At 40.3% G+C, this 15,841-nt stretch overlaps 1 protein-coding gene across 5 annotated transcripts in view; it reads left to right on the forward strand.

Annotated features, from left to right (window-relative positions):
- The window catches only part of LOC111264188 (uncharacterized), a 69,209-nt gene extending 57,808 nt beyond the window's left edge, over positions 1–11,401 (forward strand). The window contains exons 6-7 of one of the 5 annotated variants that reach the window (XR_015312601.1): positions 4,349–9,011; positions 9,665–11,401. The gene's annotated coding sequence lies outside the window, so the exon portion shown is untranslated. Of the gene's footprint in view, positions 1–4,348 lie in introns of all 5 variants that reach the window. The other 4 variants (XR_015312602.1, XM_086969974.1, XM_086969976.1 and 1 more) reach the window with 4 other exon arrangements.
- The last annotated feature ends 4,440 nt before the right edge of the window (positions 11,402–15,841 follow it).

Below are 15,841 nucleotides of genomic sequence, written 5' to 3' on the forward strand. Positions count from 1 at the left end.
TCGCCCAGCATAATTCTTATTAATGAGTGTGTAGTGAGCAAGGCACAATCTAGCTTCTTCGCTTGTTGGGCATAATTCGCTGAAGTCTTGGTGCAACGCGTCGACTCAACGGATGTTTCGATAACTTCTACTATTTTCTTCTCTGGAATACACAAAGCGAAGCTGGTGTAGGCAGGGAAATTGGGAAGAAGAAGAAGAAGAAGAGTCGAAGCTCCGCTATGAAGCGAACCCGTTCGCTAAAGCCGGCTGTAGAGAATGTGGACATGCGTGAGTCAAGAGAGATGCGTGAAAACGAGGAAACGATATTAGTATACGTTAACTATTATCATTAGGCGTAATCCGTGAAACACGATAAATCTCACCAGACAAGCGCATTGGCGAACAGTAGGCATCTAGTAGAAGGTGTTGTGTCGTAGCATGTTCCCAGCAGGTCTAAAGTAGGATAGGCTTGTGATAACGACTACGCACTGTGTATTTATGTGTATATCTTAGACGTATCAAGATAGACAGTCTGTGTATGCCTTCCTACCGAATTGGTTCGCTAAACAAGTCCATGGTTCAGATCGTTATTATCGACCGATTTATATAACAGGCATCTACCAGGATAGCACTTACGTACATTCGCAGGTACACTCGTGCATTCATTCAAGGAACACGCAAAGTAAACTTTAGCTATGATCGTCGAAGGAAGACATTTTGTATAACTAGTTATTAGCTAAAAGTTGCTGTTATTTAAATCTAATTTACGCTACAGACAGGAGTAGTACGAGAGGACTGTCGCTCCAATCCGTAACCGCTCAGGTAAAATCATTGTCATTTGTCTGAACGACCCGTTTAGCACAAGTACTGGTTGACACCGGAAATTAATACATCATCCCCTATTGCACCATACTACCCGGTCTGTTTGCGCTGCTGTTGAAGCTATCACGAATCTGTCTTTTGTCAATTGTCATTTTTGCAATGTTATTGTTGTCGTTTTGCAGCTTCATTATTTTTTTTTAGTTATTATTATTAGTTTTCTATTATATCTGAAGAAAACTATAGTTTAGAAAGCGTTCCGCTCGAGCTTAGTGCAGTGTTCAGAGCTTGCACATAGACGCAGGTATACCCTTCGTATGGACGTGTACTTTGAACAATTTGTTGTGTTTTCGGCACGCACCGCAGAAATATAACTAATATATGTGCAAATGATTGGCATTATTATTTTTATCAACACCACCATTATTCAAGAGGAGCGATGGGTTCGGCGTTAGTTCGCGTCAGTAAGTGGATTATTATTTTGTGCGGCGCTTTTACTGCTGGCGTGTTAGCTGCTAGGCCAGTTCTGGTCAGGACTAGCGGCAATAGTTAGTATGTAAGAGAATGACGACATGTTTCTGCGTCGCCGCGATAGGATCTTGTGATGATGACAGCGCTAATACCGGCCATTGGGTCAGGTCAGGCCGAAGAGTGCATGCCTCTGTCAACATCGTTATCGCTAGCGAGGACCAAGCCTGTAGAGAGCGGGGCCAGAAAAGGCAATTTGAGAGCGGCTCTTTGCCGTAAGCGCTCTCAGCGTCTGTTCGTGAACAACCTCTAAGGACAGACCAGATGAAGTCTCCTCCTTATAATAGAGTATTTTTATTTCATCAACGGTATGGGACATAGGCTTCGACTGGTTATGCACAACTACATATATGGGTAACTTGCCTATAGAAAATGTCTGATGATGAAAGGCCCGATGCTAGACTAAGCAGGCATTATGTTGAACGGCTGCGTTGCGCAGGTGTTGTGAACTTTAAAGTCCGCTTCGAATAACGCCTCGTCGAAGGGTGAAGTTAGTAGACCCTGACGAATAACTTACTCCAGTTGAGTCAACTACTTCCCACATCCATGCACATATAGCCCATATATATATAAGTGATCGGCCTTATCTTTTATCGGTAGGGCGCGTAAGTTGTTTGCATATAATCCAGCTAAGAGTGACGTTTTTAACGATTATTGAAATGACGTATTTGACGCTTGATACGCCTGTAGTGTTCGGAGATTTTAGACACTGTATAGGATTATAGATTTACTGGCTTCGCACCAAGTGCGGTAAGTTCAATTTAAAACTAGTTCTCGAGTACTTTCTGCGGGTAACAGAAATATGCAATGCGGCAGTGTTAACAAAAAAAAATACCTGGGCCCTTCGGCGTTCATCACAACAGTAACGTTTGCAAACGTCATATCCGTAATATCGCAATGCTCAAGCCACAAAGTTTTACGTCTAGAAATAGTGACATAAGCCAGTCTCTAACGTTTTTTTTTAATTATGATGCTGTACTTGTGGTATGTACAACCACATCCAACTGTTCAGGTATTCTTTTGCCGTAGCCAGGTATCATTTACCGGTTTGTATTCCAATATCATCGAAAGCCACCTATGCGAAACGAAGAAAAACGACGACGTTCGCATATCACAGGTGAGCCTGTTTGCGGCCATGTACGTTTCTCGACATTATTTAGGCATCATATGAGAATGTGATTGTGGGCCGTCGAAACTGATCAACAGGACTATGTAGCGCAGTAAAAATCGATATATTAACTCGTATACAAACTTATCGAACCAAACAAATACTATCCAGTATTAGAGATCGACGCGGCGGCCTCGTCAACTGGCCTAAACATCACTATATTTCACCTACCTAACCTAAACGCAAACCAAAAGACGAAACCAACTAGGTTTAGTTAATAAGGTTGCTCGTTCCTGGCACCGATAATTAGAGTCGAGACGTTCTGCGTCAATTTTACTGTTTCTGTCATATATTATTCGCCTTTCGCTCCCGTTGGAGTCGTCACTACCGGTATAAATCAATAGTTCTCTATTGATTTACGCTCTCAATTGCGTGAATTCATTCAGTAGTCAATATGTATCGAATGAAGTAATGGCGGTATTAATTGTCCGCAAAATTATATAGTGTTTCTTCAATCAATGTTTACAAGCGGTAAACAAGGTAGCTTTCTATGGTGTAGCAATGAATTCGTTAACGTGCATAATATACCATTAGCTAGTTGCTCGTTGTTGTTGTGTTTATTGTTAAGACGGCGGGCATCGTATTAACAACAATATACTATGTAAATAGACGACGCTTGTAAATAAATTATTTTTAAACAAATCGTCTCGTTCTGCATAGTAATAACAATGAAATTACCGACAGCCTGCCTTTGGTGACACCTTCACAAACTGCTGGGCCTTCGAGTGTTCAGAGGAACTAAATATGTACCTGAGACAAACTAGAGATATATAGTCCTTGAAGACATTCTTCACATTGTCGACATGCGGTTCTAGTAGGAGGAAACTCATTATATGTTAAACGTACATTACATAAATCATTGGAAATGTTCAACATCTCTATCGCGACTTGTTGATGGAGCTCTGCAAGGAAATAGTCGCGTAGGCTGTTATTGACCTAAGTCTCAAACCTGCACAAATGTTCCTTCCACGGATCGACGGGGCCTCAGCTGATTGATTGTGCAGTCAGCTTTTCTGCATAATTACTAAGGTGATCAGGTAACTCTAACCGTAATTATCACAGTTATAAGGCATCCAGCCTATACCCGAAATGAACCTAAGTACACGAAACGTAAATGCGACTCGCTAAATGTCTTACCTCAAAACTGCCCAATTAAAATTAAGGTTATTTCAGTGACGAATGATCGCTATCAATCGTATATAGCTCATTTACTCTCCATTTGACTGTTGCAAGTCCGAAACTCTAGAAACAAGTAGTAAGTTATATATCTGCATTGCTAACTAAATGGTTAAAGTTAAGTTATCGGATTTGAAAAGGCTCATTTATCGTGATTAGTTTGATTGTCGTACCATACCACGAGGCTCGTCAACTAGTTTAGATAGCTCAACGCATACATAATATTGGCTGTGTCCTTATTTGCATGAAACAACGCCTATTTATCCCAGCCATTACACACAGATGCCACATAGCTATATGTCTGCCATTGGCTTGTCTAATTTTGAGCTTTGTTTTGCTACTTATTCAGTGTTGACTTTGGGAACTTGTCTCTTATCAGAAACATGTTCGAGAATAGGTCAAGCGTTAGGCATTGGAAGGAATAGGGAAGAGGAAGCTTTTGCGATGATGCGACACAGTGAGCTGCATAATGAAGTTGTTTACAAGTTAGACACTCGAAAATTGCTTAAGGTAATTGCTTCTCATAAAATGCAACAAAAAGTTGCCAGTGTTGTATTAATGCAGATGCGTTATCAATGATGGTGACATAACAATAGCGAGATTCATTTTTATCGGTAGTAAATATAAAGCGTGGTATTTGAGTCGATGATTTTTAGAAAGCCCTGTTTCCGCTTTCAGAAGAGGTTAAATTTAGGAGTTCGCTACCGCTTTCTGCCATGACACGCCGTCATCTAAACCGCTAACTGAATCTCTACAGCCTCCACGGATCTAATGACTGGGTGCCGTGGGCCTACGATTAAGACCGGCCAAGTCATTTCACTCAAGGCACCTCGTTTCTTGTGTTGCTCATCAGCATCCGGTCAGAGAAGCTTAACAACAGATAAACCGGCAAACAAAAATTGGGAATCTTTGATTTCACGGAACTCTCCTAACGGATACCTGAACGCAACCCCAAACCTGAAACATAATGGAAAGCTTGCTTGTTGTATTCATACATTTTACTTATATGAAGAAGGACAAAAAGTCCTAACGAGCTAGCAACGAACGGGTTTACAAAATGGGCTGAATAACGACACGCGTCGTTGCCTTACAGTTGTGTATTGAACCGTAAACTAAGCAGTATACAGGAACAACATCGCTTTAATGGGCGCCGCTATACGTATCGAACCAGCTCAGTGGTTTTTTTTTCGTATTTCATTATGTTTACTACCGCCCCGAAAACAGAGATTTCGCAATTGTTCTAGATGGCAGCACGCATCATTCTGCCATGTTCCTAGTCGTTTTACTCTGAAAACTCGCAATGTGTGATTTGGCCTATTTTTTTCTTTGAGCCTAGCAGCGTGCGATTTTCAAGCGGGGTTGAGTGTTAATGCATTCGCTGTCCGTGCGGTCAGAAGAAGCCCCATTTCAATAAAGATAAAAACAGCTAATTATCCAGTAAATAACACACACGCACTGATCAGCAGCGAGCATCGTTCTAATTAGGAATACCTCTTTCATATTCCAGCCTTTGTTGTCTTCAGAAGACAAACATCTCCCCTGCATAGAGCTTATCTAAAAGATGTTCATTTCGACGTAAAGATTACGTTTGACCTATTTAGTAACTATGAATTAAACTATCTTCGCTATTACACTGCATATCGCCCGCCTGCTCGTTTGAGGTTATTCTATATGAGGTGAAGTTTGCTGAAGTCACCTTTTAGATATAATGCAAGTTTAGTCGTTGTGATGCGAAAATCCCGCTCAGCACAATCGGTATAAATTGCGGAGTACATAATACAACAGCCATAATCTTCTAAACCTATGTTTTCGTAGAGGGAATTAGTTGTTCCCAAAATCCTAACAATGTAAGCTTGCAATAGCGTCAGTGACGATACTGTGTATTTATACTAAATAAAACTAAATCTTACTTCAATGTCTAACTTAAAACTATGTTTATACATGGAGGCGAATATGCGGCGTGCATTACAACGATTTTTGTTAAAAGAGCACACGTAGTCAGACCACATGGGTCGTGCATAGGTGTAAGACTACAACGGTCCAAATAAATAGATTTTTGGCGCAGGATGCATGTCAAAAACAATTTTATAAACAAAAAGGGCCAAAAATAAAATCTTCTGCCCATAATTTATTAGCACTTGTTAGTCTTAGACTGCTTAGAAAACCTATAGGATTTGGGAAGATGACAGATAATAAAAATTTGTCATAAAATGGCCGTGACTGCAATAGTCAATACACAGGTCTTCAATGCAATTCGGAAGCAAATTTATCCATGTCACGATCCCCTGATGAACTCTTGGACACCTCTCAAAGAGCTTACTGTATAATTGTCTATTATATTATTATGGTTAGCATAGAGATTACAGCTGTGATGGAATTACCAAGTTGTGGCTCCATTGTACGTTTGTAGATCTTTACTTTTTAATCAACATTATGCATCAGATCACAACGCGATATAAATACAAAAGAAATACACTTTTGGAGAGTTGACGAAATCATATAGATATTTATGCTAGCATTCATTTTCTCACTCATCGGATCACGTTCAAGGACAACAAAGTTCGACACAAGTAACCTAGGACAGCGGTCGGCTAAAGGCTGACCATCCGCATGGGACCCGCTTTACTAACAAGTCCTCCGAAGCAGTACCTGCGGGCCTATTGGAGAAAAAGAGGGAGTATCGAGGATGCGTGTTTATATAGCTCTTCCTGCTCATATTAAGTGACTGTCTATGCAAACCTTGGCTGGCGATAGGGCTGTGAGACGTGTCACTTGTTCATAACCACGTGGTCACATTAAAAACCAGCCTTGTCTTTCAGCCTTATAGCTATATGGAGCTATTGCGAAAAGCGGAAACGAAACCGGGGAAGGGAGTACTTCTCGATATTTGTCGCCCCTAAAGCTCAGTAATAGAAATGACCCGCATGGTTGATATTTTAATGGGTGGCTTTGACAGAAATACATAGATACGTACGTATTTAGTTAAAGGATAGAGCTATGGAAGGAAGGAAGGCGACTATAACAGTGGTAGTGATGCTGCAAGGAAACGGACGGCTATTAAGGAATAGTCAAGGAAATAAATGAGATTTAAAAATCATTTTTATCTTACTGACTAGATGCGCGCTAATGCATAAATATTGAAGGAACGTAACTTTAACCCGTGATCCGACTGCAGGTATGAATAAAATTCTTCCTACACTTTGAGGCTTTCAACGGACCTCTCTTACGTCGAATGTATCAATTACGTCTTAATGGCTCATTTGGCCGTATCACCACTACAGAAATATTACGTTGAAATAATGGAAACCTCTCGATGTCGTCAAGAGGACGAATAATAGGAAAAGAGTCATGGCTGCATCTAGAGACCAGTAAATAGTACGCATTTTGTTTGTATAGCGCCTGATAGGCTTTATTGTGCTCTGTTGTACGTTCCAAAATGTAAAGAATACTGTCCTTATTAACACCTTACGAACTAAGCGATCTCCCTGCTTTGAACTGAGCCGGTCAACAGAGTAACATCTATTGCATGAATTCACCATTTGATCGGTAATGTTTCTATAGAGGATCTGCCTCTCGCAGATGTCTTGTTTTCCTCTCTGAAAGAAGACAAGAACCAGGATCATGAATGGGTGCACTTCGTTTTGACAGTTGCTTTAGAATTCCGCCTAAGATCATGTTGTCAAAGAGGAAATATAAGGCAATAGGTGCTTTCAAAGGTGCATTCGGTCTCTAATTTTTTTTCATTGCACCCGACGAACCACTCAGATAACGCAGCCGCCAATCTATAAATCATCAAATTCAAACACAAATATATTTCGACCTGAAACTTCTCAGTGAGCTGTTTCGCTTAATTCGTTTGTATCAAAGCGACTCGGAGACTGATCTAACGCCATTCCTCTTAAAGCGCCACACGTTTAAATCTCATCTGTTGTAAGCTATGAGATATTGATGCGTGATATAGTATAACAAAGAGTCCGGCATTGCCACTCAGCTCCGTATAAGTATTTATAGCATAGCAATGATTAGGCCGCAAGTACTGCGTGTCTACGCGACGCGCCGTGTTTGCAGCTGAGTGCTAGATTGCGAACTTCGTTGTTGCTATGCATATGTTTTGAACGCGGTTCAGTCTATTTTCTCCCCGTTTTACATTGTTGTCTTCAATCCGGCTACTGAAAATGGAGAAACAATTAACGATTGTGCGGAGGGTATTGCCAAATGTACCGTCGAGCAATCTGTTTCTAGAACAGCTGTTCCTGTTGAAATATTATCCCTAGCATCCTTAATTTGGCTTCGGTTTTTTTTCATTTTACCTATACTGCTACTAATGTTTCAAAGAGGGGCGTCTCCTATCAAAATCTACTCTTCAACTTTCCATGGCTCTTCTCCACCGGTCAGCCAACGAATAAACTCCTGGATGAACGAGAAAGGCACCCATAGAGACGACTAACTGATAGATAAATTTTCGGAGCTTTGCCACTAGTGTGGAACCGTGTGCCTTCGTGGTATTTTATGGATAATAGGTGCAATATGATGGGGCAAGTCCTAGACTATTAGCAAACCGGAAAAGAACTTCCCGTTCGTAGTCTCACGTAGAATCACGGGTCACCAAAGACAAACTATATCTACCCTTGTGATAAAATTACGTAATTTTTTTTTCTACCGAAGGCGTTTTTTCATTAATTTCTTGACCCAATCCAATGATTTAAACCAAGTCTAGCTCTGCGTTCATTTTTCTAATTAAAGAAATACCCGTTTTTCAAAAAACCTATACCCTTTTCAGATCTCACGAAACTGTTCAGTTGGTGGGCTATCTGGTATTTTATGTCGATCTTTTTTGCGCTAAACACGTTAGTGAACATCTTTTGTTCGTCTTAATTCCATGCAGAAATTATTTCCGTGCCATACAAACAATAATATACATGTGTATAGATATCATTTTCACCGAGTCCATATGAGGTTAACGCCTTTTATTTTCAGGATCATAAACTGACGGTTTGCTCTGCAAAAATGCTTCTGAGCTAATTTTCGAACAATAAGGTCCGTGGCTCGCCATCACCAATATGTTGGGCGCCCGTTCAAATCAAAATTTCCAGCTTTTTATGTTTCGAATTTTACGTTCGGTATCGCGGTTATGCACTCCATTCGACGGCTGGCTTTCACCACGAAACGAAGTCCGTCCGTTGCTGAGTTTGAGCCTACGCCACAATGTGTCAAGCAAATATGTCACTCACTAACCTATCACGGGAACTTCTAGGTCTAGAGCGCTCAAACTAGCCCCGTCAAGCGCTGTCGGATACGGTCTATTTTTCTTGTTTCACACACAGAATCCTTATTGCCTCAGGTATGCGTTTCTTAAAGGACAAATAGTGATGTGTGTGATTACTGATTGACACTTTTAGGTCCTATGTTTTTAACGGGTCAGTACCTAATGCGATCGAACCCAGACAAAACGTAATTAATGCACTTCATAGTCTAGAGAAAAAAGAAACTGCGTTCCAAACCGAACTGGGTAAATCAAATATAGCAAAGTTTAGAAGCTGCTCCAATAACTTGTTAACCGTGTAATAGAATCACACATGCTTTCCAGGAATAGTCAGGTAGCTTTTTGGAAACTATTTGTATAATTGTGTTAGCTTGTTTCTTTGGTTAGTCGCACATTCGTGTACATCAATGCGAGTAAAAAGTTTAGCGAAAAATGGGTTTACTAACTCATTTTTTCTATTCTTAATAAACTTAGCATAATAATTACTATAAATGTCGCTTATTTTATGAGTACTGGAACTTGGAAATATTATTCAAAATTAAAAACGCTGTCTTTTCTTTGTTACCTAATATATAATCTATATAGAAGAAAGAGGCGAATCAGCCAGGAAAGTATTCCCTGACTAGATACTTCTGTATAAATTGAGAATAAGCTTAAATATATTCAGGTTATTGCATGTTGTACACTATATAACATATCCACTTCTTGCAACAATGTTCTTCTTCCTTCAGTAAGGTCCGAGTACGAAGTTCTGAGCGCCATAATGTGACAGGCAAATGAAATGTATACCAACAGGTTAACCACGCATCTTGTTCAAGCTGACCAACAAATTGAAGACTAGATGTTGGCGTGCATGCTCCTAACGATCTCAAAGGTACTATCGGAGTATTTGTACAGAGATAGGCTCTGTTAAGCCTGATTATGCTGGATCTTAAGGCAGAAGACGAGGTATAAGGTCAGGAAGAACTCTTACAACGCGGGCCAGCACGACATTAGTTCACACCAGCTGTGACCCTGGGGTAACCTTCGATTTATAACGCATCTTTAACGACCCACTGATTGTGCTCTGCTCAACAGCCAGAACCGGCGTCTCCTCTTGATATATATGTATATACACACATGACAGCTGTCGTTGTTATCGTCGTTGCTCTATTTTTAATTAGCACGATACAAGGTTTTCGTTCGAGTCGTGCCAATTGCTGGTGCATTTGGATGAGAAGAGACAAGATGACAGGCTCCGTTTTTCATCTCCGCCCCTTCGATCTTTAAGCCAGGAATTTAGCAAACCAACGATCAGCAGACTGACGAGCTTCGGAACGGGTAGGCGACGGGAAAAATGCCTAAAAGTGAGAAAGAACAGACGCAGTGGCAGAGTGCTGGAAATAAAATCTGATCTTTCGAGTAAGACACCCTAGGCGGAGAGAAGGGACAGGCGGCTGTCTCCCCGCTCGCGCCGACTTCTACTGCTGCCCTTCAAAAGAATGTCGCAGGCAAACAACTGTCATGTAGAAAACGCAAGTGAGCCAAAATGGAAAACCTGCCATACTTTTCAAAGTAAGCAGGAGCCTAAAACAATGCAGAGAAGACCTCTGACGAAAAGTTATGCTTAAAAGGCCAACGGGGTTATTCTTTGTGTAGGAGCTAGATGTATGCCGCGAGCAATTTATTCACGGTAACCTCATAGTGTATTATTTTTACTATGTATTTAACTTGTATATAGCTACTATTCAATAAAGGCGTTATCAGGAGCGGGTGTACATGTTTATAATAATATCCTAAAGTTTGAAGAAGAAATAAAAAAAAAATAAAAACTGGACGTGAAGTTTTTATTTTTTTTTTATTTCTGTAGATAAATAATGGCATGTATGTAAGCGAGCATTTTTGACGAGACACTTTTGAACATTCGATAAATGGCCGTAATATCCTATGTCTACCAACGAGTGGTCACGTAATGTAGGCACAACGGTTCGGGAAGATCTGCTGTCTAAGTATGCAGAAAACAGAGTAAATGAACCTAGGTAAAACGGGTGCCGTATACAGACCGGCCATTATCGGTGTACTGGTTAAATGTAAACGCGCTAGTGGATTGGTCATCTCGAAGCGTCAGGCTGCAATGGGTGGGACAGTAAAATTTCATTCAACACGTTTCCCACACAAACGATACTTTAGTTAGAATCATTACTGTTGTATTTGACAAGCGACTATATCATAGTAATATAAAAATCCACACACAGTTATGAACTTCTTAGCACTCTAACACTGTATAAGTAATAATAATAATAGAAAAGTGACTACGCAGTGAATATAAAAAGTTTTCTAATAACGCCTAATCTGGTATAGCATAGAAAGTTCTTGAGATATTTGCCATCGTCCAGACGAACGTTCAGATAATGACAACATAACCAGGAAAGCAGGGATCTACCCGTCAAAGCAAACGTCACAATTGTCAGAAAAAAAAAACCATAAAATTTTCGCTTGTTTAGCTGACGAAGCGAGAACCGGCGATTTGAATAATTTCGACGTATATCAAAACGTAGCTGTATACGGGTCATGTTATTACGTACGATTGTGTATACTTAGGCAGGCTGGCTCCCCTTATTGTTGGCTGGCAGGAACGAATCCGATACAGCCAGCCACTTACTCCCCGCCTATACAAGACGATTACTTTTATCTCCTACAATACATGTACAAAGAAATCTTGCTTTAATTGTTGATATGAAAGGACAATCTTTGCCTAAGCATTATCGTTAACCCTATTTATCGCAATGACTAGCATTTCGTAGTTACCAGTTGACATAGGTTACGTATGCAAGATTCTCATTATGAACGTGGAATACTACAATTCTTGGCTAGAGACGCATATTGTCCATTTGTTTGTTAATTATATAAAATAGATACGCCTTAATATGGGTATGATTTCGGATTGCGTATACGAGTACTAACGAACAAAAGAAATTCAAGTTAGCGTTGATAGGCAAACGAAATGTGTATCTCTCAAATATATTCGTTTGAGGGGCTTTTTTTTTTAAACTTTGGTAAGAAAAGAGTATTATAGGAGCTCAGATCAAGAGACTACGGAGGATCAAAAAAAGACGCAGATCAAAAAGACTGCCAGAAAAGCATTTCTAGCAAAGGTTGCTGCGTTAGCAAGAAACGAAACCCACGAATAGTTCTTCGTGAGCTTTAGCTGTCTTTGAGATAAGTTTGCGCGATCGATTTCAAGCTCTCGGGAATATCCTCTGGCTACCATAAAGCTATATGGGAAAATGCGTAGTGTTCGATTAACGCGTCGGTTTATACTTTGCGATATGTTTATTTTCACCTGGAGATAAATGTCGGCTATTGCTCTCGCAAAACTTGCCATATTTCTGAAAAACTAAGTTCTATTAATCGTTCTCTGTTCTGTCTGTGATATTGCACGCGGTTGGTTTCACTCGATGTTTCAACATTAAACTTAATGCAGACGTTTGCCAAACGTTCTGAAGGTCCTCTTGTCAAACTACTTCAGTATGTTGATCAGCCATTCAATTCTACTCAAATTTAGAACAGATAGGTGATTCTTTCATTCGGAAACTTTTTCTTCTTGTCGCCCTTGCGATAGCCTGGAAGCATTCGGTTAGCTCGCTTATGCATCTATGAAAGCAAATTTTAAGTTTGCTTCGACAGAAATATACCGTGGTGTAAACGACGTATTTAACAAGAATCGTTCTTATGCTAAAAGATTTCTGAGATCTTCTCTTGGGTTCTAACGTCAAATGGAACGAAGAAGCGTTTTGTGTAACAGTGGCCAAAAATTTGTGACATATTGGATCCCTGAAAGTTGCTTTATTGTCCAATTTCCATACCATGTATACGAAACTGTTTTTTTTTTTGTCAACAGTGATCTTTTTTTCTACAATTGCATTCAACTGGCCCCAGCAGATTATTTCGAACCTTCTAAACGTATTGGTGTTTTTATCTATCTTTAAGTAGGTTTCTTTCCGGGCTAGATGCTTCTTTGGAGACTAAGCTTTGAAATTACGCGATGATCTCAAAGGAGTGACGGGTCAGCTAAAATACTATGATAGTACAACTTTAGCAGGTGTACTTAATGGGAATCACGCGGGAAGTGCAATGGGCTGAACTCAATGTAAGAAGCATTTCTGACCGATAACTTCGAACTTCGACTTAATCATTTTGTGCGTATTTGTAGTGCAAAAACAAGAGTGCTTGGACTTTTTTGTTCATAAGTGGATGTAGCCGGATATTGCCCCTTGTGAGGCCTAACGACGACAGATACAGGATCCCTCTAAGTCGAATGTGTACATTTTTATTTTAGCGAAATTGTATACACGCGCTGAGTATGAATATCACAACATTATTATGACTACAATGATACACTAGCGACAAGTAGTTGTATTTGAGGAAAGCTAAGAAAGCAAAACTAGACCGTAAAATATGGAGAATTGCCACAAATACGAGCCACTAAATTTGAAATAATGTAAACAATTTATTTATTCAAGTTTAATTACCTCAGATTCTCTGACTGTGCACTCGCTTCTTAATAATAATAATAACATTACGTATTCGCGTTAAGCTTGCTACTTGGATTGTGGAGCTACTGTACTTCATATAGTACACTGCGTAAACGCAGAATGAATTGCAAACCCAGTTATAACATGACTACTTTAGCGTACTGCCGACCTCAGGAATAACCCAGGTACCGCGCACTTTCATAGTATATCATATGTAATGTACACGCGTAATTATACTTAATGGCTTTTCGTTTTCCAATTAGGGCTCTGTTTCTCATACGTGTATTCTATGGATAGTTCTGCTCTTTTTTTTTTTTAACAGTCTTTACGCACGCAAAGAGACAATTTGAAAAAATTCATTTGCACACTATAGAATAATGATTTTCCTTGCCTGCAATTTACAACTACTATCATCATGCGAAAATAACAGAACCACGCCCACGCATCGATATCATTCATGTTCGAGCCAAGCAGCTTATGAAATTAACTGAGCTTACTATGATGACACCCTTGGGTTGTCCAGTTACTGTGTTCTCTGAGCGGAAGTGTTGGCAAATTTAAAGGCGACCGGTTGTCGGGTCGGCTGCTGGCCCTGAACATCTTCTACACATTGGTAGAAAGAACTCCCTTGGGTCCTTCAGACAGCTGGCAAACGACCGAACTACGTTCCAGATGTTTGCAGCCGCCGAAATCACCATGTACGCTTTAACACGCAAAGTCGCTTGTTCCGATGGCAATCTCCGTTGCCCATCTACACCCCTTTCGTGTCGTACAGCAAAAAAGATCTTTGCACGCATTTTTTTCTAGTGTAGGTTTGATTTAGCCCTTCGTCTGGGATTGCCGGATGCGTAAGAGTCCTTCGGAACTTCCGCCTTTCCCCACTACGTCGTGTGCTCGCTTTCAGGAAGAAGGTGCAGCAGTTTTTGGTCCGCTAGTTTGATACCTTTGTTGAATCATTGCTGGGTTGGTGAGAGATGCATGTTGTACGGTTACTAGCAAAGAACGCAGGGATGTTGGTCATGGCGGAATGGTTGCGTACACGAAGTCCCTGAAGTTAACTAAAACGTTGCTCTGGAATCCCGCCAGAATAAGCCATTGTATTTTTTTTTTGGCTTGACCAAGTCTAATCAAATGGATGAATCTCAGGCTGGACCTAGATTTAATTCTTTTTACATATCAAGCTTCACTTTTTTTTTTTAGTTTTTCATCTCCGAAATGGCGAAACGTAACGGTGAGAATGGGTCGTCTGCGTATAGCTATTCGCTGTGGCTGTGTGCAGGTGGACGATAGAGCATAGTTATGCCGGGCGCCTTGCCTTCCCCTTTTACCAACTGGTGATTGCGCGAAACTGTACTGAGTTTATGCCTTTCGGCAGTAAGACGACCATTGGCGGCGCTTCTTAGTCGAGACGACGACTTCGCGAATGCAGCTGGCGGGTGTGAGCTGATCCCACTCATGACTCCAAGCCTAGTGGGGTCTGAGGTGTTTCTTCCTCACCATTAAACCCCCTAAGCCACTGAGCTCTGCACAGTCCTAAGTTTGCATCAGTGACGTCACTAGGCCGTACTTAGACCAAAGGAAACGCGGGCTAACGAAGAGCGACTTGAATGAGATGCCTCTGTGAATTGACCCAGAGTCTAGGAATCCTGAGCAATGGATACATTGTGAGAAATCTTAGGAACGTTGCCGAATTTTTACAGCCTTAGCGTGAGCGGCCGCCATTAAGGTTTTCGGTTTTAAGCTAAAAGTGGACAAGACGACCATAAGAATATACATTTAAATAAACGCGTTAAGTGATTCCAGTGCCTAATGTGGTTAAAGTTAGACTTACAATTTGCAGTTCAAAATTTAGATTTAAATTGGTCACACACCATCATGTGATTTGATATGGGTAAGTGGCATATTCACTGTAAAAATTATTAAGCAAACAACAGTCGATGTAGATGAGAGATAACCCGTATAATATAATACAGGACTACTATATGCACGCTTCATAAAAAGAAGTCGCTTAAAAAGTCATGTCGGTTATGTCACTTCGAAAAAACCTCAAACAGCTTTAGCTCTATCGTTAAAGAGAAGTATTACTAATCGGTAAGAAAAGTACATTTTTTATAATTTCACAAAATAAAATTAAACACATTAGAATGAAAACGAGTGTGATTTTTTTGTTGTTTGTATTCTTGTCGGAATATGTCTGAAGGCTAGACCGTATATAAGGTTAAGGAGCCGTGGAGTGAAAAATCTATAATGCAGAAAGTGGAAAATACCTGCAGATACAATTTAAAGTCAGATTTTTTTTTATTATATCGTGCTTTACTTTGTAGAGCCGCGAACACAACAGATTAAAACGTCAGACGGAGTCTATCTTTTATTGCCGTACGCAAGAGTTTCATT

This window comes from Varroa jacobsoni, unplaced genomic scaffold, assembly GCF_002532875.2.
Source record: "Varroa jacobsoni isolate VJ856 unplaced genomic scaffold, vjacob_1.0 scaffold_828, whole genome shotgun sequence".
Classification (NCBI taxonomy): Eukaryota; Metazoa; Arthropoda; class Arachnida; order Mesostigmata; family Varroidae; genus Varroa; species Varroa jacobsoni.